Source organism: Epinephelus lanceolatus, chromosome 12, assembly GCF_041903045.1.
Source record: "Epinephelus lanceolatus isolate andai-2023 chromosome 12, ASM4190304v1, whole genome shotgun sequence".
NCBI classification, from domain to species: Eukaryota; Metazoa; Chordata; class Actinopteri; order Perciformes; family Serranidae; genus Epinephelus; species Epinephelus lanceolatus.
Genome location: NC_135745.1, coordinates 5,906,880 through 5,928,207, shown reverse-complemented (window position 1 = coordinate 5,928,207; position 21,328 = coordinate 5,906,880). Strand labels below are relative to the sequence as shown.

Sequence of the window (21,328 nt, the reverse complement as noted above, 5' to 3'; positions counted from 1 at the left end):
TTTGCACTTTTAATTGGCAGAAAAACACAGGACAGAGAGGAAATATTGCCACGGTGATATTGTGGGCAGGGGTAGGGGAATGGGTGCGGCCTGGGATTTGGATCGCGGGGCAAGTCAGGCGTACCGTGAGTGTTTTGACTGGGACGACTAGGGTCTTTGGCTGTTCTTCATCAAAGGGCTGTACTTACTCTGGTTTCTTTTCATAACGCACAAGTCTTTCGCCTTTTACTAAAGACTTCCGTGGAAAGGAACACCAATGAGTTGAAGCTATTTTTGGCAGGCTTTGTCATTTGGCTTAGCCTTGTGCTTTTGTGAAGATCAGAAAAGCCATTTTAAGCCTGAGCTAGATTTAGGTGTTTGATGCCCAGTGAAAAGTATTGCACTGTGACAAGTGACACTTGTGCCTGAAGATTGTGTTGGGCAGCTAACGGTTGGGCCACATCACTTTTCGGCCTTTTGGCTGTAGTAAATGTTCTCATCAGTTTAATATCTGATATGTCCTCAATAAGACGACAGCATTAAACATATGTTTTTTGTGTCGGGGGCTGAAAAAGGGGCTTGCTCCGTTCACTCCACGCATCGACCCGGTATTGCAGCGCCGCTGGAAATGGCGCACCCTTCTCCTGCCTTGTGGACAACCAAATATCGACGCAAACGGAGCGGCCCATTGCTCAAATTGCCATTGGACTGAGAAACAAATGAGTCCCACTGGATGCTGTCTTCATGGCCTGGCGTTGTGGCAAAATAGGCTCTGTTGACTCCTCATCACCCATGTCCCTTGGCGAACCTCATTGGGCTCCCAGTCTCAAATGGCTGTAAAACATGACAACTGGAGTAAAAGCCAATCAACAGCAAAATGAAGTCTCAAAAAATACAACGAGATTTGCACTTTTAATTGGCAGAAAAACACAGGACAGAGAGGAAATATTGCCACAGTGATATTGTGGGCAGGGGTAGGGGAATGGGTGTGGCCTGGGATTTGGATCGCGGGGCAAGTCAGGCGTACCGTGAGTGTTTTGACTGGGACGACTAGGGTCTTTGGCTGTTCTTCATCAAAGGGCTGTACTTACTCTGGTTTCTTTTCATAACGCACAAGTCTTTCGCCTTTTACTAAAGACTTCCGTGGAAAGGAACACCAATGCGTTGAAGCTATTTTTGGCAGGCTTTGCCGTTTGGCTGAGCCTTGTGCTTTTGTGAAGATCAGAAAAGCCATTTTAAGCCTGAGCTAGATTTAGGTGTTTGATGCCCAGTGAAAAGTATTGCACTGTGACAAGTGACACTTGTGCCTGAAGATTGCGTTGGGCAGCTAACGGTTGGGCCACATCACTTTTCGGCCTTTTGGCTGTAGTAAATGTTCTCATCAGTTTAATATCTGATATGTCCTCAATAAGACGACAGCATTAAACATATGTTTTTTGTGTCGGGGGCTGAAAAAGGGGCTTGCTCCGTTCACTCCACGCATCGACCCGGTATTGCAGCGCCGCTGGAAATGGCGCACCCTTCTCCTGCCTTGTGGACAACCAAATATCGACGCAAACGGAGCGGCCCATTGCTCAAATTGCCATTGGACTGAGAAACAAATGAGTCCCACTGGATGCTGTCTTCATGGCCTGGCGTTGTGGCAAAATAGGCTCTGTTGACTCCTCATCACCCATGTCCCTTGGCGAACCTCATTGGGCTCCCAGTCTCAAATGGCTGTAAAACATGACAACTGGAGTAAAAGCCAATCAACAGCAAAATGAAGTCTCAAAAAATACAGCGAGATTTGCACTTTTAATTGGCAGAAAAACACAGGACAGAGAGGAAATATTGCCACAGTGATATTGTGGGCAGGGGTAGGGGAATGGGTGTGGCCTGGGATTTGGATCGCGGGGCAAGTCAGGCGTACCGTGAGTGTTTTGACTGGGACGACTAGGGTCTTTGGCTGTTCTTCATCAAAGGGCTGTACTTACTCTGGTTTCTTTTCATAACGCACAAGTCTTTCGCCTTTTACTAAAGACTTCCGTGAAAAGCAACACCAATGAGTTGAAGCTATTTTTGGCAGGCTTTGCCATTTGGTTTAGCCTTGTGCTTTTGTGAAGATCAGAAAAGCCATTTTAAGCCTGAGCTAGATTTAGGTGTTTGATGCCCAGTGAAAAGTATTGCACTGTGACAAGTGACACTTGTGCCTGAAGATTGCGTTGGGCAGCTAACGGTTGGGCCACATCACTTTTCGGCCTTTTGGCTGTAGTAAATGTTCTCATCAGTTTAATATCTGATATGTCCTCAATAAGACGACAACATTAAACATATGTTTTTTGTGTCGGGGGCTGAAAAAGGGGCTTGCTCCGTTCACTCCACGCATCGACCCGGTATTGCAGCGCCGCTGGAAATGGCGCACCCTTCTCCTGCCTTGTGGACAACCAAATATCAACGCAAACGGAGCGGCCCATTGCTCAAATTGCCATTGGACTGAGAAACAAATGAGTCCCACTGGATGCTGTCTTCATGGCCTGGCGTTGTGGCAAAATAGGCTCTGTTGACTCCTCATCACCCATGTCCCTTGGCGAACCTCATTGGGCTCCCAGTCTCAAATGGCTGTAAAACATGACAACTGGAGTAAAAGCCAATCAACAGCAAAATGAAGTCTCAAAAAATACAGCGAGATTTGCACTTTTAATTGGCAGAAAAACACAGGACAGAGAGGAAATATTGCCACAGTGATATTGTGGGCAGGGGTAGGGGAATGGGTGTGGCCTGGGATTTGGATCGCGGGGCAAGTCAGGCGTACCGTGAGTGTTTTGACTGGGACGACTAGGGTCTTTGGCTGTTCTTCATCAAAGGGCTGTACTTACTCTGGTTTCTTTTCATAACGCACAAGTCTTTCGCCTTTTACTAAAGACTTCCGTGGAAAGGAACACCAATGAGTTGAAGCTATTTTTGGCAGGCTTTGCCGTTTGGCTGAGCCTTGTGCTTTTGTGAAGATCAGAAAAGCCATTTTAAGCCTGAGCTAGATTTAGGTGTTTGATGCCCAGTGAAAAGTATTGCACTGTGACAAGTGACACTTGTGCCTGAAGATTGCGTTGGGCAGCTAACGGTTGGGCCACATCACTTTTCGGCCTTTTGGCTGTAGTAAATGTTCTCATCAGTTTAATATCTGATATGTCCTCAATAAGACGACAGCATTAAACATATGTTTTTTGTGTCGGGGGCTGAAAAAGGGGCTTGCTCCGTTCACTCCACGCATCGACCCGGTATTGCAGCGCCGCTGGAAATGGCGCACCCTTCTCCTGCCTTGTGGACAACCAAATATCAACGCAAACGGAGCGGCCCATTGCTCAAATTGCCATTGGACTGAGAAACAAATGAGTCCCACTGGATGCTGTCTTCATGGCCTGGCGTTGTGGCAAAATAGGCTCTGTTGACTCCTCATCACCCATGTCCCTTGGCGAACCTCATTGGGCTCCCAGTCTCAAATGGCTGTAAAACATGACAACTGGAGTAAAAGCCAATCAACAGCAAAATGAAGTCTCAAAAAATACAGCGAGATTTGCACTTTTAATTGGCAGAAAAACACAGGACAGAGAGGAAATATTGCCACAGTGATATTGTGGGCAGGGGTAGGGGAATGGGTGTGGCCTGGGATTTGGATCGCGGGGCAAGTCAGGCGTACCGTGAGTGTTTTGACTGGGACGACTAGGGTCTTTGGCTGTTCTTCATCAAAGGGCTGTACTTACTCTGGTTTCTTTTCATAACGCTCAAGTCTTTCGCCTTTTACTAAAGACTTCCGTGGAAAGGAACACCAATGCGTTGAAGCTATTTTTGGCAGGCTTTGTCATTTGGTTTAGTCTTGTGCTTTTGTGAAGATCAGAAAAGCCATTTTAAGCCTGAGCTAGATTTAGGTGTTTGATGCCCAGTGAAAAGTATTGCACTGTGACAAGTGACACTTGTGCCTGAAGATTGCGTTGGGCAGCTAACGGTTGGGCCACATCATTTTTCGGCCTTTTGGCTGTAGTAAATGTTCTCATCAGTTTAATATCTGATATGTCCTCAATAAGACGACAGCATTAAACATATGTTTTTTGTGTCGGGGGCTGAAAAAGGGGCTTGCTCCGTTCACTCCACGCATCGACCCGGTATTGCAGCGCCGCTGGAAATGGCGCACCCTTCTCCTGCCTTGTGGACAACCAAATATCGACGCAAACGGAGCGGCCCATTGCTCAAATTGCCATTGGACTGAGAAACAAATGAGTCCCACTGGATGCTGTCTTCATGGCCTGGCGTTGTGGCAAAATAGGCTCTGTTGACTCCTCATCACCCATGTCCCTTGGCGAACCTCATTGGGCTCCCAGTCTCAAATGGCTGTAAAACATGACAACTGGAGTAAAAGCCAATCAACAGCAAAATGAAGTCTCAAAAAATACAGCGAGATTTGCACTTTTAATTGGCAGAAAAACACAGGACAGAGAGGAAATATTGCCACAGTGATATTGTGGGCAGGGGTAGGGGAATGGGTGTGGCCTGGGATTTGGATCGCGGGGCAAGTCAGGCGTACCGTGAGTGTTTTGACTGGGACGACTAGCGTCTTTGGCTGTTCTTCATCAAAGGGCTGTACTTACTCTGGTTTCTTTTCATAACGCTCAAGTCTTTCGCCTTTTACTAAAGACTTCTGTGAAAAGCAACACCAATGAGTTGAAGCTATTTTCGGCAGGCATTGTCATTTGGCTTAGCGTTGTGCTTTTGTGAAGATCAGAAAAGCCATTTTAAGCCTGAGCTAGATTTAGGTGTTTGATGCCCAGTGAAAAGTATTGCACTGTGACAAGTGACACTTGTGCCTGAAGATTGCGTTGGGCAGCTAACGGTTGGGCCACATCACTTTTCGGCCTTTTGGCTGTAGTAAATGTTCTCATCAGTTTAATATCTGATATGTCCTCAATAAGACGACAACATTAAACATATGTTTTTTGTGTCGGGGGCTGAAAAAGGGGCTTGCTCCGTTCACTCCACGCATCGACCCGGTATTGCAGCGCCGCTGGAAATGGCGCACCCTTCTCCTGCCTTGTGGACAACCAAATATCGACGCAAACGGAGCGGCCCATTGCTCAAATTGCCATTGGACTGAGAAACAAATGAGTCCCACTGGATGCTGTCTTCATGGCCTGGCGTTGTGGCAAAATAGGCTCTGTTGACTCCTCATCACCCATGTCCCTTGGCGAACCTCATTGGGCTCCCAGTCTCAAATGGCTGTAAAACATGACAACTGGAGTAAAAGCCAATCAACAGCAAAATGAAGTCTCAAAAAATACAGCGAGATTTGCACTTTTAATTGGCAGAAAAACACAGGACAGAGAGGAAATATTGCCACAGTGATATTGTGGGCAGGGGTAGGGGAATGGGTGTGGCCTGGGATTTGGATCGCGGGGCAAGTCAGGCGTACCGTGAGTGTTTTGACTGGGACGACTAGGGTCTTTGGCTGTTCTTCATCAAAGGGCTGTACTTACTCTGGTTTCTTTTCATAACGCACAAGTCTTTCGCCTTTTATTAAAGACTTCCGTGGAAAGGAACACCAATGAGTTGAATCTATTTTTGGCAGGCTTTGCCGTTTGGCTGAGCCTTGTGCTTTTGTGAAGATCAGAAAAGCCATTTTAAGCCTGAGCTAGATTTAGGTGTTTGATGCCCAGTGAAAAGTATTGCACTGTGACAAGTGACACTTGTGCCTGAAGATTGCGTTGGGCAGCTAACGGTTGGGCCACATCATTTTTCGGCCTTTTGGCTGTAGTAAATGTTCTCATCAGTTTAATATCTGATATGTCCTCAATAAGACGACAACATTAAACATATGTTTTTTGTGTCGGGGGCTGAAAAAGGGGCTTGCTCCGTTCACTCCACGCATCGACCCGGTATTGCAGCGCCGCTGGAAATGGCGCACCCTTCTCCTGCCTTGTGGACAACCAAATATCGACGCAAACGGAGCGGCCCATTGCTCAAATTGCCATTGGACTGAGAAACAAATGAGTCCCACTGGATGCTGTCTTCATGGCCTGGCGTTGTGGCAAAATAGGCTCTGTTGACTCCTCATCACCCATGTCCCTTGGCGAACCTCATTGGGCTCCCAGTCTCAAATGGCTGTAAAACATGACAACTGGAGTAAAAGCCAATCAACAGCAAAATGAAGTCTCAAAAAATACAGCGAGATTTGCACTTTTAATTGGCAGAAAAACACAGGACAGAGAGGAAATATTGCCACAGTGATATTGTGGGCAGGGGTAGGGGAATGGGTGTGGCCTGGGATTTGGATCGCGGGGCAAGTCAGGCGTACCGTGAGTGTTTTGACTGGGACGACTAGGGTCTTTGGCTGTTCTTCATCAAAGGGCTGTACTTACTCTGGTTTCTTTTCATAACGCTCAAGTCTTTCGCCTTTTACTAAAGACTTCTGTGAAAAGCAACACCAATGAGTTGAAGCTATTTTCGGCAGGCATTGTCATTTGGCTTAGCGTTGTGCTTTTGTGAAGATCAGAAAAGCCATTTTAAGCCTGAGCTAGATTTAGGTGTTTGATGCCCAGTGAAAAGTATTGCACTGTGACAAGTGACACTTGTGCCTGAAGATTGCGTTGGGCAGCTAACGGTTGGGCCACATCACTTTTCGGCCTTTTGGCTGTAGTAAATGTTCTCATCAGTTTAATATCTGATATGTCCTCAATAAGACGACAGCATTAAACATATGTTTTTTGTGTCGGGGGCTGAAAAAGGGGCTTGCTCCGTTCACTCCACGCATCGACCCGGTATTGCAGCGCCGCTGGAAATGGCGCACCCTTCTCCTGCCTTGTGGACAACCAAATATCGACGCAAACGGAGCGGCCCATTGCTCAAATTGCCATTGGACTGAGAAACAAATGAGTCCCACTGGATGCTGTCTTCATGGCCTGGCGTTGTGGCAAAATAGGCTCTGTTGACTCCTCATCACCCATGTCCCTTGGCGAACCTCATTGGGCTCCCAGTCTCAAATGGCTGTAAAACATGACAACTGGAGTAAAAGCCAATCAACAGCAAAATGAAGTCTCAAAAAATACAGCGAGATTTGCACTTTTAATTGGCAGAAAAACACAGGACAGAGAGGAAATATTGCCACAGTGATATTGTGGGCAGGGGTAGGGGAATGCGTGTGGCCTGGGATTTGGATCGCGGGGCAAGTCAGGCGTACCGTGAGTGTTTTGACTGGGACGACTAGGGTCTTTGGCTGTTCTTCATCAAAGGGCTGTACTTACTCTGGTTTCTTTTCATAACGCACAAGTCTTTCGCCTTTTACTAAAGACTTCCGTGGAAAGGAACACCAATGAGTTGAAGCTATTTTTGGCAGGCTTTGCCGTTTGGCTGAGCCTTGTGCTTTTGTGAAGATCAGAAAAGCCATTTTAAGCCTGAGCTAGATTTAGGTGTTTGATGCCCAGTGAAAAGTATTGCACTGTGACAAGTGACACTTGTGCCTGAAGATTGCGTTGGGCAGCTAACGGTTGGGCCACATCACTTTTCGGCCTTTTGGCTGTAGTAAATGTTCTCATCAGTTTAATATCTGATATGTCCTCAATAAGACGACAGCATTAAACATATGTTTTTTGTGTCGGGGGCTGAAAAAGGGGCTTGCTCCGTTCACTCCACGCATCGACCCGGTATTGCAGCGCCGCTGGAAATGGCGCACCCTTCTCCTGCCTTGTGGACAACCAAATATCGACGCAAACGGAGCGGCCCATTGCTCAAATTGCCATTGGACTGAGAAACAAATGAGTCCCACTGGATGCTGTCTTCATGGCCTGGCGTTGTGGCAAAATAGGCTCTGTTGACTCCTCATCACCCATGTCCCTTGGCGAACCTCATTGGGCTCCCAGTCTCAAATGGCTGTAAAACATGACAACTGGAGTAAAAGCCAATCAACAGCAAAATGAAGTCTCAAAAAATACAGCGAGATTTGCACTTTTAATTGGCAGAAAAACACAGGACAGAGAGGAAATATTGCCACAGTGATATTGTGGGCAGGGGTAGGGGAATGGGTGTGGCCTGGGATTTGGATCGCGGGGCAAGTCAGGCGTACCGTGAGTGTTTTGACTGGGACGACTAGGGTCTTTGGCTGTTCTTCATCAAAGGGCTGTACTTACTCTGGTTTCTTTTCATAACGCACAAGTCTTTCGCCTTTTACTAAAGACTTCCGTGAAAAGCAACACCAATGAGTTGAAGCTATTTTTGGCAGGCTTTGTCATTTGGTTCAGTCTTGTGCTTTTGTGAAGATCAGAAAAGCCATTTTAAGCCTGAGCTAGATTTAGGTGTTTGATGCCCAGTGAAAAGTATTGCACTGTGACAAGTGACACTTGTGCCTGAAGATTGCGTTGGGCAGCTAACGGTTGGGCCACATCATTTTTCGGCCTTTTGGCTGTAGTAAATGTTCTCATCAGTTTAATATCTGATATGTCCTCAATAAGACGACAGCATTAAACATATGTTTTTTGTGTCGGGGGCTGAAAAAGGGGCTTGCTCCGTTCACTCCACGCATCGACCCGGTATTGCAGCGCCGCTGGAAATGGCGCACCCTTCTCCTGCCTTGTGGACAACCAAATATCGACGCAAACGGAGCGGCCCATTGCTCAAATTGCCATTGGACTGAGAAACAAATGAGTCCCACTGGATGCTGTCTTCATGGCCTGGCGTTGTGGCAAAATAGGCTCTGTTGACTCCTCATCACCCATGTCCCTTGGCGAACCTCATTGGGCTCCCAGTCTCAAATGGCTGTAAAACATGACAACTGGAGTAAAAGCCAATCAACAGCAAAATGAAGTCTCAAAAAATACAGCGAGATTTGCACTTTTAATTGGCAGAAAAACACAGGACAGAGAGGAAATATTGCCACAGTGATATTGTGGGCAGGGGTAGGGGAATGGGTGTGGCCTGGGATTTGGATCGCGGGGCAAGTCAGGCGTACCGTGAGTGTTTTGACTGGGACGACTAGGGTCTTTGGCTGTTCTTCATCAAAGGGCTGTACTTACTCTGGTTTCTTTTCATAACGCTCAAGTCTTTCGCCTTTTACTAAAGACTTCTGTGAAAAGCAACACCAATGAGTTGAAGCTATTTTCGGCAAGCATTGTCATTTGGCTTAGCGTTGTGCTTTTGTGAAGATCAGAAAAGCCATTTTAAGCCTGAGCTAGATTTAGGTGTTTGATGCCCAGTGAAAAGTATTGCACTGTGACAAGTGACACTTGTGCCTGAAGATTGCGTTGGGCAGCTAACGGTTGGGCCACATCACTTTTCGGCCTTTTGGCTGTAGTAAATGTTCTCATCAGTTTAATATCTGATATGTCCTCAATAAGACGACAACATTAAACATATGTTTTTTGTGTCGGGGGCTGAAAAAGGGGCTTGCTCCGTTCACTCCACGCATCGACCCGGTATTGCAGCGCCGCTGGAAATGGCGCACCCTTCTCCTGCCTTGTGGACAACCAAATATCGACGCAAACGGAGCGGCCCATTGCTCAAATTGCCATTGGACTGAGAAACAAATGAGTCCCACTGGATGCTGTCTTCATGGCCTGGCGTTGTGGCAAAATAGGCTCTGTTGACTCCTCATCACCCATGTCCCTTGGCGAACCTCATTGGGCTCCCAGTCTCAAATGGCTGTAAAACATGACAACTGGAGTAAAAGCCAATCAACAGCAAAATGAAGTCTCAAAAAATACAGCGAGATTTGCACTTTTAATTGGCAGAAAAACACAGGACAGAGAGGAAATATTGCCACAGTGATATTGTGGGCAGGGGTAGGGGAATGGGTGTGGCCTGGGATTTGGATCGCGGGGCAAGTCAGGCGTACCGTGAGTGTTTTGACTGGGACGACTAGGGTCTTTGGCTGTTCTTCATCAAAGGGCTGTACTTACTCTGGTTTCTTTTCATAACGCACAAGTCTTTCGCCTTTTACTAAAGACTTCCGTGAAAAGCAACACCAATGAGTTGAAGCTATTTTTGGCAGGCTTTGTCATTTGGTTCAGTCTTGTGCTTTTGTGAAGATCAGAAAAGCCATTTTAAGCCTGAGCTAGATTTAGGTGTTTGATGCCCAGTGAAAAGTATTGCACTGTGACAAGTGACACTTGTGCCTGAAGATTGCGTTGGGCAGCTAACGGTTGGGCCACATCATTTTTCGGCCTTTTGGCTGTAGTAAATGTTCTCATCAGTTTAATATCTGATATGTCCTCAATAAGACGACAGCATTAAACATATGTTTTTTGTGTCGGGGGCTGAAAAAGGGGCTTGCTCCGTTCACTCCACGCATCGACCCGGTATTGCAGCGCCGCTGGAAATGGCGCACCCTTCTCCTGCCTTGTGGACAACCAAATATCGACGCAAACGGAGCGGCCCATTGCTCAAATTGCCATTGGACTGAGAAACAAATGAGTCCCACTGGATGCTGTCTTCATGGCCTGGCGTTGTGGCAAAATAGGCTCTGTTGACTCCTCATCACCCATGTCCCTTGGCGAACCTCATTGGGCTCCCAGTCTCAAATGGCTGTAAAACATGACAACTGGAGTAAAAGCCAATCAACAGCAAAATGAAGTCTCAAAAAATACAGCGAGATTTGCACTTTTAATTGGCAGAAAAACACAGGACAGAGAGGAAATATTGCCACAGTGATATTGTGGGCAGGGGTAGGGGAATGGGTGTGGCCTGGGATTTGGATCGCGGGGCAAGTCAGGCGTACCGTGAGTGTTTTGACTGGGACGACTAGGGTCTTTGGCTGTTCTTCATCAAAGGGCTGTACTTACTCTGGTTTCTTTTCATAACGCTCAAGTCTTTCGCCTTTTACTAAAGACTTCTGTGAAAAGCAACACCAATGAGTTGAAGCTATTTTCGGCAAGCATTGTCATTTGGCTTAGCGTTGTGCTTTTGTGAAGATCAGAAAAGCCATTTTAAGCCTGAGCTAGATTTAGGTGTTTGATGCCCAGTGAAAAGTATTGCACTGTGACAAGTGACACTTGTGCCTGAAGATTGCGTTGGGCAGCTAACGGTTGGGCCACATCACTTTTCGGCCTTTTGGCTGTAGTAAATGTTCTCATCAGTTTAATATCTGATATGTCCTCAATAAGACGACAACATTAAACATATGTTTTTTGTGTCGGGGGCTGAAAAAGGGGCTTGCTCCGTTCACTCCACGCATCGACCCGGTATTGCAGCGCCGCTGGAAATGGCGCACCCTTCTCCTGCCTTGTGGACAACCAAATATCGACGCAAACGGAGCGGCCCATTGCTCAAATTGCCATTGGACTGAGAAACAAATGAGTCCCACTGGATGCTGTCTTCATGGCCTGGCGTTGTGGCAAAATAGGCTCTGTTGACTCCTCATCACCCATGTCCCTTGGCGAACCTCATTGGGCTCCCAGTCTCAAATGGCTGTAAAACATGACAACTGGAGTAAAAGCCAATCAACAGCAAAATGAAGTCTCAAAAAATACAGCGAGATTTGCACTTTTAATTGGCAGAAAAACACAGGACAGAGAGGAAATATTGCCACAGTGATATTGTGGGCAGGGGTAGGGGAATGGGTGTGGCCTGGGATTTGGATCGCGGGGCAAGTCAGGCGTACCGTGAGTGTTTTGACTGGGACGACTAGGGTCTTTGGCTGTTCTTCATCAAAGGGCTGTACTTACTCTGGTTTCTTTTCATAACGCACAAGTCTTTCGCCTTTTACTAAAGACTTCCGTGGAAAGGAACACCAATGAGTTGAAGCTATTTTTGGCAGGCTTTGCCGTTTGGCTGAGCCTTGTGCTTTTGTGAAGATCAGAAAAGCCATTTTAAGCCTGAGCTAGATTTAGGTGTTTGATGCCCAGTGAAAAGTATTGCACTGTGACAAGTGACACTTGTGCCTGAAGATTGCGTTGGGCAGCTAACGGTTGGGCCACATCATTTTTCGGCCTTTTGGCTGTAGTAAATGTTCTCATCAGTTTAATATCTGATATGTCCTCAATAAGACGACAACATTAAACATATGTTTTTTGTGTCGGGGGCTGAAAAAGGGGCTTGCTCCGTTCACTCCACGCATCGACCCGGTATTGCAGCGCCGCTGGAAATGGCGCACCCTTCTCCTGCCTTGTGGACAACCAAATATCGACGCAAACGGAGCGGCCCATTGCTCAAATTGCCATTGGACTGAGAAACAAATGAGTCCCACTGGATGCTGTCTTCATGGCCTGGCGTTGTGGCAAAATAGGCTCTGTTGACTCCTCATCACCCATGTCCCTTGGCGAACCTCATTGGGCTCCCAGTCTCAAATGGCTGTAAAACATGACAACTGGAGTAAAAGCCAATCAACAGCAAAATGAAGTCTCAAAAAATACAGCGAGATTTGCACTTTTAATTGGCAGAAAAACACAGGACAGAGAGGAAATATTGCCACAGTGATATTGTGGGCAGGGGTAGGGGAATGGGTGTGGCCTGGGATTTGGATCGCGGGGCAAGTCAGGCGTACCGTGAGTGTTTTGACTGGGACGACTAGGGTCTTTGGCTGTTCTTCATCAAAGGGCTGTACTTACTCTGGTTTCTTTTCATAACGCTCAAGTCTTTCGCCTTTTACTAAAGACTTCTGTGAAAAGCAACACCAATGAGTTGAAGCTATTTTCGGCAGGCATTGTCATTTGGCTTAGCGTTGTGCTTTTGTGAAGATCAGAAAAGCCATTTTAAGCCTGAGCTAGATTTAGGTGTTTGATGCCCAGTGAAAAGTATTGCACTGTGACAAGTGACACTTGTGCCTGAAGATTGCGTTGGGCAGCTAACGGTTGGGCCACATCACTTTTCGGCCTTTTGGCTGTAGTAAATGTTCTCATCAGTTTAATATCTGATATGTCCTCAATAAGACGACAGCATTAAACATATGTTTTTTGTGTCGGGGGCTGAAAAAGGGGCTTGCTCCGTTCACTCCACGCATCGACCCGGTATTGCAGCGCCGCTGGAAATGGCGCACCCTTCTCCTGCCTTGTGGACAACCAAATATCGACGCAAACGGAGCGGCCCATTGCTCAAATTGCCATTGGACTGAGAAACAAATGAGTCCCACTGGATGCTGTCTTCATGGCCTGGCGTTGTGGCAAAATAGGCTCTGTTGACTCCTCATCACCCATGTCCCTTGGCGAACCTCATTGGGCTCCCAGTCTCAAATGGCTGTAAAACATGACAACTGGAGTAAAAGCCAATCAACAGCAAAATGAAGTCTCAAAAAATACAGCGAGATTTGCACTTTTAATTGGCAGAAAAACACAGGACAGAGAGGAAATATTGCCACAGTGATATTGTGGGCAGGGGTAGGGGAATGCGTGTGGCCTGGGATTTGGATCGCGGGGCAAGTCAGGCGTACCGTGAGTGTTTTGACTGGGACGACTAGGGTCTTTGGCTGTTCTTCATCAAAGGGCTGTACTTACTCTGGTTTCTTTTCATAACGCACAAGTCTTTCGCCTTTTACTAAAGACTTCCGTGGAAAGGAACACCAATGAGTTGAAGCTATTTTTGGCAGGCTTTGCCGTTTGGCTGAGCCTTGTGCTTTTGTGAAGATCAGAAAAGCCATTTTAAGCCTGAGCTAGATTTAGGTGTTTGATGCCCAGTGAAAAGTATTGCACTGTGACAAGTGACACTTGTGCCTGAAGATTGCGTTGGGCAGCTAACGGTTGGGCCACATCACTTTTCGGCCTTTTGGCTGTAGTAAATGTTCTCATCAGTTTAATATCTGATATGTCCTCAATAAGACGACAGCATTAAACATATGTTTTTTGTGTCGGGGGCTGAAAAAGGGGCTTGCTCCGTTCACTCCACGCATCGACCCGGTATTGCAGCGCCGCTGGAAATGGCGCACCCTTCTCCTGCCTTGTGGACAACCAAATATCGACGCAAACGGAGCGGCCCATTGCTCAAATTGCCATTGGACTGAGAAACAAATGAGTCCCACTGGATGCTGTCTTCATGGCCTGGCGTTGTGGCAAAATAGGCTCTGTTGACTCCTCATCACCCATGTCCCTTGGCGAACCTCATTGGGCTCCCAGTCTCAAATGGCTGTAAAACATGACAACTGGAGTAAAAGCCAATCAACAGCAAAATGAAGTCTCAAAAAATACAGCGAGATTTGCACTTTTAATTGGCAGAAAAACACAGGACAGAGAGGAAATATTGCCACGGTGATATTGTGGGCAGGGGTAGGGGAATGGGTGCGGCCTGGGATTTGGATCGCGGGGCAAGTCAGGCGTACCGTGAGTGTTTTGACTGGGACGACTAGGGTCTTTGGCTGTTCTTCATCAAAGGGCTGTACTTACTCTGGTTTCTTTTCATAACGCACAAGTCTTTCGCCTTTTATTAAAGACTTCCGTGGAAAGGAACACCAATGAGTTGGAGCTATTTTTGGCAGGCTTTGTCATTTGGCTGAGCCTTGTGCTTTTGTGAAGATCAGAAAAGCCATTTTAAGCCTGAGCTAGATTTAGGTGTTTGATGCCCAGTGAAAAGTATTGCACTGTGACAAGTGACACTTGTGCCTGAAGATTGTGTTGGGCAGCTAACGGTTGGGCCACATCACTTTTCGGCCTTTTGGCTGTAGTAAATGTTCTCATCAGTTTAATATCTGATATGTCCTCAATAAGACGACAGCATTAAACATATGTTTTTTGTGTCGGGGGCTGAAAAAGGGGCTTGCTCCGTTCACTCCACGCATCGACCCGGTATTGCAGCGCCGCTGGAAATGGCGCACCCTTCTCCTGCCTTGTGGACAACCAAATATCGACGCAAACGGAGCGGCCCATTGCTCAAATTGCCATTGGACTGAGAAACAAATGAGTCCCACTGGATGCTGTCTTCATGGCCTGGCGTTGTGGCAAAATAGGCTCTGTTGACTCCTCATCACCCATGTCCCTTGGTGAACCTCATTGGGCTCCCAGTCTCAAATGGCTGTAAAACATGACAACTGGAGTAAAAGCCAATCAACAGCAAAATGAAGTCTCAAAAAATACAGCGAGATTTGCACTTTTAATTGGCAGAAAAACACAGGACAGAGAGGAAATATTGCCACAGTGATATTGTGGGCAGGGGTAGGGGAATGGGTGTGGCCTGGGATTTGGATCGCGGGGCAAGTCAGGCGTACCGTGAGTGTTTTGACTGGGACGACTAGGGTCTTTGGCTGTTCTTCATCAAAGGGCTGTACTTACTCTGGTTTCTTTTCATAACGCACAAGTCTTTCGCCTTTTACTAAAGACTTCCGTGGAAAGCAACACCAATGAGTTGAAGCTATTTTTGGCAGGCTTTGCCATTTGGCTTAGCCTTGTGCTTTTGTGAAGATCAGAAAAGCCATTTTAAGCCTGAGCTAGATTTAGGTGTTTGATGCCCAGTGAAAAGTATTGCACTGTGACAAGTGACACTTGTGCCTGAAGATTGCGTTGGGCAGCTAACGGTTGGGCCACATCACTTTTCGGCCTTTTGGCTGTAGTAAATGTTCTCATCAGTTTAATATCTGATATGTCCTCAATAAGACGACAGCATTAAACATATGTTTTTTGTGTCGGGGGCTGAAAAAGGGGCTTGCTCCGTTCACTCCACGCATCGACCCGGTATTGCAGCGCCGCTGGAAATGGCGCACCCTTCTCCTGCCTTGTGGACAACCAAATATCGACGCAAACGGAGCGGCCCATTGCTCAAATTGCCATTGGACTGAGAAACAAATGAGTCCCACTGGATGCTGTCTTCATGGCCTGGCGTTGTGGCAAAATAGGCTCTGTTGACTCCTCATCACCCATGTCCCTTGGCGAACCTCATTGGGCTCCCAGTCTCAAATGGCTGTAAAACATGACAACTGGAGTAAAAGCCAATCAACAGCAAAATGAAGTCTCAAAAAATACAGCGAGATTTGCACTTTTAATTGGCAGAAAAACACAGGACAGAGAGGAAATATTGCCACAGTGATATTGTGGGCAGGGGTAGGGGAATGGGTGTGGCCTGGGATTTGGATCGCGGGGCAAGTCAGGCGTACCGTGAGTGTTTTGACTGGGACGACTAGGGTCTTTGGCTGTTCTTCATCAAAGGGCTGTACTTACTCTGGTTTCTTTTCATAACGCACAAGTCTTTCGCCTTTTACTAAAGACTTCCGTGGAAAGGAACACCAATGAGTTGAAGCTGTTTTTGGCAGGCTTTGCCGTTTGGCTGAGCCTTGTGCTTTTGTGAAGATCAGAAAAGCCATTTTAAGCCTGAGCTAGATTTAGGTGTTTGATGCCCAGTGAAAAGTATTGCACTGTGACAAGTGACACTTGTGCCTGAAGATTGCGTTGGGCAGCTAACGGTTGGGCCACATCACTTTTCGGCCTTTTGGCTGTAGTAAATGTTCTCATCAGTTTAATATCTGATATGTCCTCAATAAGACAACAGCATTAAACATATGTTTTTTGTGTCGGGGGCTGAAAAAGGGGCTTGCTCCGTTCACTCCACGCATCGACCCGGTATTGCAGCGCCGCTGGAAATGGCGCACCCTTCTCCTGCCTTGTGGACAACCAAATATCAACGCAAACGGAGCGGCCCATTGCTCAAATTGCCATTGGACTGAGAAACAAATGAGTCCCACTGGATGCTGTCTTCATGGCCTGGCGTTGTGGCAAAATAGGCTCTGTTGACTCCTCATCACCCATGTCCCTTGGCGAACCTCATTGGGCTCCCAGTCTCAAATGGCTGTAAAACATGACAACTGGAGTAAAAGCCAATCAACAGCAAAATGAAGTCTCAAAAAATACAGCGAGATTTGCACTTTTAATTGGCAGAAAAACACAGGACAGAGAGGAAATATTGCCACGGTGATATTGTGGGCAGGGGTAGGGGAATGGGTGCGGCCTGGGATTTGGATCGCGGGGCAAGTCAGGCGTACCGTGAGTGTTTTGACTGGGACGACTAGGGTCTTTGGCTGTTCTTCATCAAAGGGCTGTACTTACTCTGGTTTCTTTTCATAACGCACAAGTCTTTCGCCTTTTACTAAAGACTTCCGTGGAAAGGAACACCAATGAGTTGAAGCTATTTTTGGCAGGCTTTGTCATTTGGCTGAGCCTTGTGCTTTTGTGAAGATCAGAAAAGCCATTTTAAGCCTGAGCTAGATTTAGGTGTTTGATGCCCAGTGAAAAGTATTGCACTGTGACAAGTGACACTTGTGCCTGAAGATTGCGTTGGGCAGCTAACGGTTGGGCCACATCACTTTTCGGCCTTTTGGCTGTAGTAAATGTTCTCATCAGTTTAATATCTGATATGTCCTCAATAAGACGACAGCATTAAACATATGTTTTTTGTGTCGGGGGCTGAAAAAGGGGCTTGCTCCGTTCACTCCACGCATCGACCCGGTATTGCAGCGCCGCTGGAAATGGCGCACCCTTCTCCTGCCTTGTGGACAACCAAATATCGACGCAAACGGAGCGGCCCATTGCTCAAATTGCCATTGGACTGAGAAACAAATGAGTCCCACTGGATGCTGTCTTCATGGCCTGGCGTTGTGGCAAAATAGGCTCTGTTGACTCCTCATCACCCATGTCCCTTGGCGAACCTCATTGGGCTCCCAGTCTCAAATGGCTGTAAAACATGACAACTGGAGTAAAAGCCAATCAACAGCAAAATGAAGTCTCAAAAAATACAGCGAGATTTGCACTTTTAATTGGCAGAAAAACACAGGACAGAGAGGAAATATTGCCACAGTGATATTGTGGGCAGGGGTAGGGGAATGGGTGTGGCCTGGGATTTGGATCGCGGGGCAAGTCAGGCGTACCGTGAGTGTTTTGACTGGGACGACTAGGGTCTTTGGCTGTTCTTCATCAAAGGGCTGTACTTACTCTGGTTTCTTTTCATAACGCACAAGTCTTTCGCCTTTTACTAAAGACTTCCGTGGAAAGCAACACCAATGAGTTGAAGCTGTTTTTGGCAGGCTTTGCCATTTGGCTTAGCCTTGTGCTTTTGTGAAGATCAGAAAAGCCATTTTAAGCCTGAGCTAGATTTAGGTGTTTGATGCCCAGTGAAAAGTATTGCACTGTGACAAGTGACACTTGTGCCTGAAGATTGCGTTGGGCAGCTAACGGTTGGGCCACATCACTTTTCGGCCTTTTGGCTGTAGTAAATGTTCTCATCAGTTTAATATCTGATATGTCCTCAATAAGACGACAGCATTAAACATATGTTTTTTGTGTCGGGGGCTGAAAAAGGGGCTTGCTCCGTTCACTCCACGCATCGACCCGGTATTGCAGCGCCGCTGGAAATGGCGCACCCTTCTCCTGCCTTGTGGACAACCAAATATCGACGCAAACGGAGCGGCCCATTGCTCAAATTGCCATTGGACTGAGAAACAAATGAGTCCCACTGGATGCTGTCTTCATGGCCTGGCGTTGTGGCAAAATAGGCTCTGTTGACTCCTCATCACCCATGTCCCTTGGCGAACCTCATTGGGCTCCCAGTCTCAAATGGCTGTAAAACATGACAACTGGAGTAAAAGCCAATCAACAGCAAAATGAAGTCTCAAAAAATACAGCGAGATTTGCACTTTTAATTGGCAGAAAAACACAGGACAGAGAGGAAATATTGCCACAGTGATATTGTGGGCAGGGGTAGGGGAATGGGTGTGGCCTGGGATTTGGATCGCGGGGCAAGTCAGGCGTACCGTGAGTGTTTTGACTGGGACGACTAGGGTCTTTGGCTGTTCTTCATCAAAGGGCTGTACTTACTTTGGTTTCTTTTCATAACGCACAAGTCTTTCGCCTTTTACTAAAGACTTCCGTGGAAAGCAACACCAATGAGTTGAAGCTATTTTTGGCAGGCTTTGCCGTTTGGCTGAGCCTTGTGCTTTTGTGAAGATCAGAAAAGCCATTTTAAGCCTGAGCTAGATTTAGGTGTTTGATGCCCAGTGAAAAGTATTGCACTGTGACAAGTGACACTTGTGCCTGAAGATTGCGTTGGGCAGCTAACGGTTGGGCCACATCACTTTTCGGCCTTTTGGCTGTAGTAAATGTTCTCATCAGTTTAATATCTGATATGTCCTCAATAAGACGACAGCATTAAACATATGTTTTTTGTGTCGGGGGCTGAAAAAGGGGCTTGCTCCGTTCACTCCACGCATCGACCCGGTATTGCAGCGCCGCTGGAAATGGCGCACCCTTCTCCTGCCTTGTGGACAACCAAATATCGACGCAAACGGAGCGGCCCATTGCTCAAATTGCCATTGGACTGAGAAACAAATGAGTCCCACTGGATGCTGTCTTCATGGCCTGGCGTTGTGGCAAAATAGGCTCTGTTGACTCCTCATCACCCATGTCCCTTGGCGAACCTCATTGGGCTCCCAGTCTCAAATGGCTGTAAAACATGACAACTGGAGTAAAAGCCAATCAACAGCAAAATGAAGTCTCAAAAAATACAGCGAGATTTGCACTTTTAATTGGCAGAAAAACACAGGACAGAGAGGAAATATTGCCACGGTGATATTGTGGGCAGGGGTAGGGGAATGGGTGTGGCCTGGGATTTGGATCGCGGGGCAAGTCAGGCGTACCGTGAGTGTTTTGACTGGGACGACTAGGGTCTTTGGCTGTTCTTCATCAAAGGGCTGTACTTACTCTGGTTTCTTTTCATAACGCACAAGTCTTTCGCCTTTTACTAAAGACTTCCGTGGAAAGGAACACCAATGAGTTGAAGCTGTTTTTGGCAGGCTTTGCCGTTTGGCTGAGCCTTGTGCTTTTGTGAAGATCAGAAAAGCCATTTTAAGCCTGAGCTAGATTTAGGTGTTTGATGCCCAGTGAAAAGTATTGCACTGTGACAAGTGACACTTGTGCCTGAAGATTGCGTTGGGCAGCTAACGGTTGGGCCACATCACTTTTCGGCCTTTTGGCTGTAGTAAATGTTCTCATCAGTTTAATATCTGATATGTCCTCAATAAGACGACAGCATTAAACATATGTTTTTTGTGTCGGGGGCTGAAAAAGGGGCTTGCTCCGTTCACTCCACGCATCGACCCGGTATTGCAGCGCCGCTGGAAATGGCGCACCCTTCTCCTGCCTTGTGGACAACCAAATATCGACGCAAACGGAGCGGCCCATTGCTCAAATTGCCATTGGACTGAGAAACAAATGAGTCCCACTGGATGCTGTCTTCATGGCCTGGCGTTGTGGCAAAATAGGCTCTGTTGACTCCTCATCACCCATGTCCCTTGGCGAACCTCATTGGGCTCCCAGTCTCAAATGGCTGTAAAACATGACAACTGGAGTAAAAGCCAATCAACAGCAAAATGAAGTCTCAAAAAATACAGCGAGATTTGCACTTTTAATTGGCAGAAAAACACAGGACAGAGAGGAAATATTGCCACGGTGATATTGTGGGCAGGGGTAGGGGAATGGGTGCGGCCTGGGATTTGGATCGCGGGGCAAGTCAGGCGTACCGTGAGTGTTTTGACTGGGACGACTAGGGTCTTTGGCTGTTCTTCATCAAAGGGCTGTACTTACTCTGGTTTCTTTTCATAACGCACAAGTCTTTCGCCTTTTACTAAAGACTTCCGTGGAAAGGAACACCAATGAGTTGAAGCTATTTTTGGCAGGCTTTGTCATTTGGCTGAGCCTTGTGCTTTTGTGAAGATCAGAAAAGCCATTTTAAGCCTGAGCTAGATTTAGGTGTTTGATGCCCAGTGAAAAGTATTGCACTGTGACAAGTGACACTTGTGCCTGAAGATTGTGTTGGGCAGCTAACGGTTGGGCCACATCACTTTTCGGCCTTTTGGCTGTAGTAAATGTTCTCATCAGTTTAATATCTGATATGTCCTCAATAAGACGACAGCATTAAACATATGTTTTTTGTGTCGGGGGCTGAAAAAGGGGCTTGCTCCGTTCACTCCACGCATCGACCCGGTATTGCAGCGCCGCTGGAAATGGCGCACCCTTCTCCTGCCTTGTGGACAACCAAATATCGACGCAAACGGAGCGGCCCATTGCTCAAATTGCCATTGGACTGAGAAACAAATGAGTCCCACTGGATGCTGTCTTCATGGCCTGGCGTTGTGGCAAAATAGGCTCTGTTGATTCCTCATCACCCATGTCCCTTGGCGAACCTCATTGGGCTCCCAGTCTCAAATGGCTGTAAAACATGACAACTGGAGTAAAAGCCAATCAACAGCAAAATGAAGTCTCAAAAAATACAGCGAGATTTGCACTTTTAATTGGCAGAAAAACACAGGACAGAGAGGAAATATTGCCACAGTGATATTGTGGGCAGGGGTAGGGGAATGGGTGTGGCCTGGGATTTGGATCGCGGGGCAAGTCAGGCGTACCGTGAGTGTTTTGACTGGGACGACTAGGGTCTTTGG

At 47.0% G+C, this 21,328-nt stretch overlaps 24 non-coding genes and 24 pseudogenes across 24 annotated transcripts; all 48 read left to right on the top strand.

Moving 5' to 3' along the window:
- Nucleotides 1-184: 184 nt before the first annotated feature.
- Nucleotides 185-298, top strand: LOC144465354 (U5 spliceosomal RNA). Its single transcript, XR_013492511.1, has one exon. It is a non-coding gene; the product is annotated as a U5 spliceosomal RNA (small nuclear RNA).
- A 142-nt stretch (nucleotides 299-440) lies between these two features.
- On the top strand, nucleotides 441-621 carry LOC144466262 (U2 spliceosomal RNA; annotated as a pseudogene).
- A 445-nt stretch (nucleotides 622-1,066) lies between these two features.
- On the top strand, nucleotides 1,067-1,181 carry LOC144465671 (U5 spliceosomal RNA). The gene has a single exon (XR_013492790.1). It is a non-coding gene; the product is annotated as a U5 spliceosomal RNA (small nuclear RNA).
- Nucleotides 1,182-1,322: 141 nt separating this feature from the next.
- LOC144466261 (U2 spliceosomal RNA) lies at nucleotides 1,323-1,503 on the top strand (annotated as a pseudogene).
- A 445-nt stretch (nucleotides 1,504-1,948) lies between these two features.
- Nucleotides 1,949-2,066, top strand: LOC144465658 (U5 spliceosomal RNA). Its single transcript, XR_013492780.1, has one exon. It is a non-coding gene; the product is annotated as a U5 spliceosomal RNA (small nuclear RNA).
- A 138-nt stretch (nucleotides 2,067-2,204) lies between these two features.
- Nucleotides 2,205-2,385, top strand: LOC144466060 (U2 spliceosomal RNA; annotated as a pseudogene).
- A 445-nt stretch (nucleotides 2,386-2,830) lies between these two features.
- LOC144465411 (U5 spliceosomal RNA) lies at nucleotides 2,831-2,945 on the top strand. Its single transcript, XR_013492563.1, has one exon. It is a non-coding gene; the product is annotated as a U5 spliceosomal RNA (small nuclear RNA).
- A 141-nt stretch (nucleotides 2,946-3,086) lies between these two features.
- LOC144466260 (U2 spliceosomal RNA) lies at nucleotides 3,087-3,267 on the top strand (annotated as a pseudogene).
- A 445-nt stretch (nucleotides 3,268-3,712) lies between these two features.
- LOC144465889 (U5 spliceosomal RNA) lies at nucleotides 3,713-3,826 on the top strand. Its single transcript, XR_013492973.1, has one exon. It is a non-coding gene; the product is annotated as a U5 spliceosomal RNA (small nuclear RNA).
- Nucleotides 3,827-3,968: 142 nt separating this feature from the next.
- LOC144465219 (U2 spliceosomal RNA) lies at nucleotides 3,969-4,149 on the top strand (annotated as a pseudogene).
- Nucleotides 4,150-4,594: 445 nt separating this feature from the next.
- On the top strand, nucleotides 4,595-4,706 carry LOC144466008 (U5 spliceosomal RNA). The gene has a single exon (XR_013493058.1). It is a non-coding gene; the product is annotated as a U5 spliceosomal RNA (small nuclear RNA).
- Nucleotides 4,707-4,850: 144 nt separating this feature from the next.
- Nucleotides 4,851-5,031, top strand: LOC144466059 (U2 spliceosomal RNA; annotated as a pseudogene).
- A 445-nt stretch (nucleotides 5,032-5,476) lies between these two features.
- Nucleotides 5,477-5,591, top strand: LOC144465664 (U5 spliceosomal RNA). The gene has a single exon (XR_013492784.1). It is a non-coding gene; the product is annotated as a U5 spliceosomal RNA (small nuclear RNA).
- Nucleotides 5,592-5,732: 141 nt separating this feature from the next.
- LOC144465174 (U2 spliceosomal RNA) lies at nucleotides 5,733-5,913 on the top strand (annotated as a pseudogene).
- Nucleotides 5,914-6,358: 445 nt separating this feature from the next.
- LOC144466007 (U5 spliceosomal RNA) lies at nucleotides 6,359-6,470 on the top strand. The gene has a single exon (XR_013493057.1). It is a non-coding gene; the product is annotated as a U5 spliceosomal RNA (small nuclear RNA).
- A 144-nt stretch (nucleotides 6,471-6,614) lies between these two features.
- Nucleotides 6,615-6,795, top strand: LOC144466259 (U2 spliceosomal RNA; annotated as a pseudogene).
- A 445-nt stretch (nucleotides 6,796-7,240) lies between these two features.
- LOC144465410 (U5 spliceosomal RNA) lies at nucleotides 7,241-7,355 on the top strand. Its single transcript, XR_013492562.1, has one exon. It is a non-coding gene; the product is annotated as a U5 spliceosomal RNA (small nuclear RNA).
- Nucleotides 7,356-7,496: 141 nt separating this feature from the next.
- Nucleotides 7,497-7,677, top strand: LOC144466258 (U2 spliceosomal RNA; annotated as a pseudogene).
- A 445-nt stretch (nucleotides 7,678-8,122) lies between these two features.
- Nucleotides 8,123-8,237, top strand: LOC144465711 (U5 spliceosomal RNA). The gene has a single exon (XR_013492827.1). It is a non-coding gene; the product is annotated as a U5 spliceosomal RNA (small nuclear RNA).
- Nucleotides 8,238-8,378: 141 nt separating this feature from the next.
- Nucleotides 8,379-8,559, top strand: LOC144465218 (U2 spliceosomal RNA; annotated as a pseudogene).
- Nucleotides 8,560-9,004: 445 nt separating this feature from the next.
- Nucleotides 9,005-9,118, top strand: LOC144466000 (U5 spliceosomal RNA). Its single transcript, XR_013493051.1, has one exon. It is a non-coding gene; the product is annotated as a U5 spliceosomal RNA (small nuclear RNA).
- A 142-nt stretch (nucleotides 9,119-9,260) lies between these two features.
- On the top strand, nucleotides 9,261-9,441 carry LOC144466058 (U2 spliceosomal RNA; annotated as a pseudogene).
- A 445-nt stretch (nucleotides 9,442-9,886) lies between these two features.
- Nucleotides 9,887-10,001, top strand: LOC144465710 (U5 spliceosomal RNA). Its single transcript, XR_013492826.1, has one exon. It is a non-coding gene; the product is annotated as a U5 spliceosomal RNA (small nuclear RNA).
- A 141-nt stretch (nucleotides 10,002-10,142) lies between these two features.
- Nucleotides 10,143-10,323, top strand: LOC144465217 (U2 spliceosomal RNA; annotated as a pseudogene).
- Nucleotides 10,324-10,768: 445 nt separating this feature from the next.
- On the top strand, nucleotides 10,769-10,882 carry LOC144465999 (U5 spliceosomal RNA). The gene has a single exon (XR_013493050.1). It is a non-coding gene; the product is annotated as a U5 spliceosomal RNA (small nuclear RNA).
- Nucleotides 10,883-11,024: 142 nt separating this feature from the next.
- Nucleotides 11,025-11,205, top strand: LOC144466057 (U2 spliceosomal RNA; annotated as a pseudogene).
- A 445-nt stretch (nucleotides 11,206-11,650) lies between these two features.
- Nucleotides 11,651-11,765, top strand: LOC144465409 (U5 spliceosomal RNA). The gene has a single exon (XR_013492561.1). It is a non-coding gene; the product is annotated as a U5 spliceosomal RNA (small nuclear RNA).
- Nucleotides 11,766-11,906: 141 nt separating this feature from the next.
- Nucleotides 11,907-12,087, top strand: LOC144465173 (U2 spliceosomal RNA; annotated as a pseudogene).
- A 445-nt stretch (nucleotides 12,088-12,532) lies between these two features.
- Nucleotides 12,533-12,644, top strand: LOC144466006 (U5 spliceosomal RNA). Its single transcript, XR_013493056.1, has one exon. It is a non-coding gene; the product is annotated as a U5 spliceosomal RNA (small nuclear RNA).
- A 144-nt stretch (nucleotides 12,645-12,788) lies between these two features.
- LOC144466257 (U2 spliceosomal RNA) lies at nucleotides 12,789-12,969 on the top strand (annotated as a pseudogene).
- Nucleotides 12,970-13,414: 445 nt separating this feature from the next.
- Nucleotides 13,415-13,529, top strand: LOC144465408 (U5 spliceosomal RNA). Its single transcript, XR_013492560.1, has one exon. It is a non-coding gene; the product is annotated as a U5 spliceosomal RNA (small nuclear RNA).
- A 141-nt stretch (nucleotides 13,530-13,670) lies between these two features.
- On the top strand, nucleotides 13,671-13,851 carry LOC144466256 (U2 spliceosomal RNA; annotated as a pseudogene).
- Nucleotides 13,852-14,296: 445 nt separating this feature from the next.
- Nucleotides 14,297-14,409, top strand: LOC144465758 (U5 spliceosomal RNA). Its single transcript, XR_013492865.1, has one exon. It is a non-coding gene; the product is annotated as a U5 spliceosomal RNA (small nuclear RNA).
- Nucleotides 14,410-14,552: 143 nt separating this feature from the next.
- LOC144466254 (U2 spliceosomal RNA) lies at nucleotides 14,553-14,733 on the top strand (annotated as a pseudogene).
- Nucleotides 14,734-15,178: 445 nt separating this feature from the next.
- Nucleotides 15,179-15,293, top strand: LOC144465587 (U5 spliceosomal RNA). Its single transcript, XR_013492717.1, has one exon. It is a non-coding gene; the product is annotated as a U5 spliceosomal RNA (small nuclear RNA).
- Nucleotides 15,294-15,434: 141 nt separating this feature from the next.
- On the top strand, nucleotides 15,435-15,615 carry LOC144466253 (U2 spliceosomal RNA; annotated as a pseudogene).
- Nucleotides 15,616-16,060: 445 nt separating this feature from the next.
- On the top strand, nucleotides 16,061-16,175 carry LOC144465483 (U5 spliceosomal RNA). The gene has a single exon (XR_013492623.1). It is a non-coding gene; the product is annotated as a U5 spliceosomal RNA (small nuclear RNA).
- Nucleotides 16,176-16,316: 141 nt separating this feature from the next.
- Nucleotides 16,317-16,497, top strand: LOC144465253 (U2 spliceosomal RNA; annotated as a pseudogene).
- Nucleotides 16,498-16,942: 445 nt separating this feature from the next.
- LOC144465338 (U5 spliceosomal RNA) lies at nucleotides 16,943-17,055 on the top strand. The gene has a single exon (XR_013492496.1). It is a non-coding gene; the product is annotated as a U5 spliceosomal RNA (small nuclear RNA).
- A 143-nt stretch (nucleotides 17,056-17,198) lies between these two features.
- LOC144466252 (U2 spliceosomal RNA) lies at nucleotides 17,199-17,379 on the top strand (annotated as a pseudogene).
- Nucleotides 17,380-17,824: 445 nt separating this feature from the next.
- On the top strand, nucleotides 17,825-17,939 carry LOC144465811 (U5 spliceosomal RNA). Its single transcript, XR_013492913.1, has one exon. It is a non-coding gene; the product is annotated as a U5 spliceosomal RNA (small nuclear RNA).
- A 141-nt stretch (nucleotides 17,940-18,080) lies between these two features.
- LOC144466251 (U2 spliceosomal RNA) lies at nucleotides 18,081-18,261 on the top strand (annotated as a pseudogene).
- A 445-nt stretch (nucleotides 18,262-18,706) lies between these two features.
- LOC144465767 (U5 spliceosomal RNA) lies at nucleotides 18,707-18,821 on the top strand. The gene has a single exon (XR_013492873.1). It is a non-coding gene; the product is annotated as a U5 spliceosomal RNA (small nuclear RNA).
- A 141-nt stretch (nucleotides 18,822-18,962) lies between these two features.
- Nucleotides 18,963-19,143, top strand: LOC144466250 (U2 spliceosomal RNA; annotated as a pseudogene).
- Nucleotides 19,144-19,588: 445 nt separating this feature from the next.
- LOC144465482 (U5 spliceosomal RNA) lies at nucleotides 19,589-19,703 on the top strand. Its single transcript, XR_013492622.1, has one exon. It is a non-coding gene; the product is annotated as a U5 spliceosomal RNA (small nuclear RNA).
- A 141-nt stretch (nucleotides 19,704-19,844) lies between these two features.
- LOC144466249 (U2 spliceosomal RNA) lies at nucleotides 19,845-20,025 on the top strand (annotated as a pseudogene).
- Nucleotides 20,026-20,470: 445 nt separating this feature from the next.
- LOC144465336 (U5 spliceosomal RNA) lies at nucleotides 20,471-20,583 on the top strand. Its single transcript, XR_013492495.1, has one exon. It is a non-coding gene; the product is annotated as a U5 spliceosomal RNA (small nuclear RNA).
- Nucleotides 20,584-20,726: 143 nt separating this feature from the next.
- Nucleotides 20,727-20,907, top strand: LOC144466248 (U2 spliceosomal RNA; annotated as a pseudogene).
- The last annotated feature ends 421 nt before the right edge of the window (nucleotides 20,908-21,328 follow it).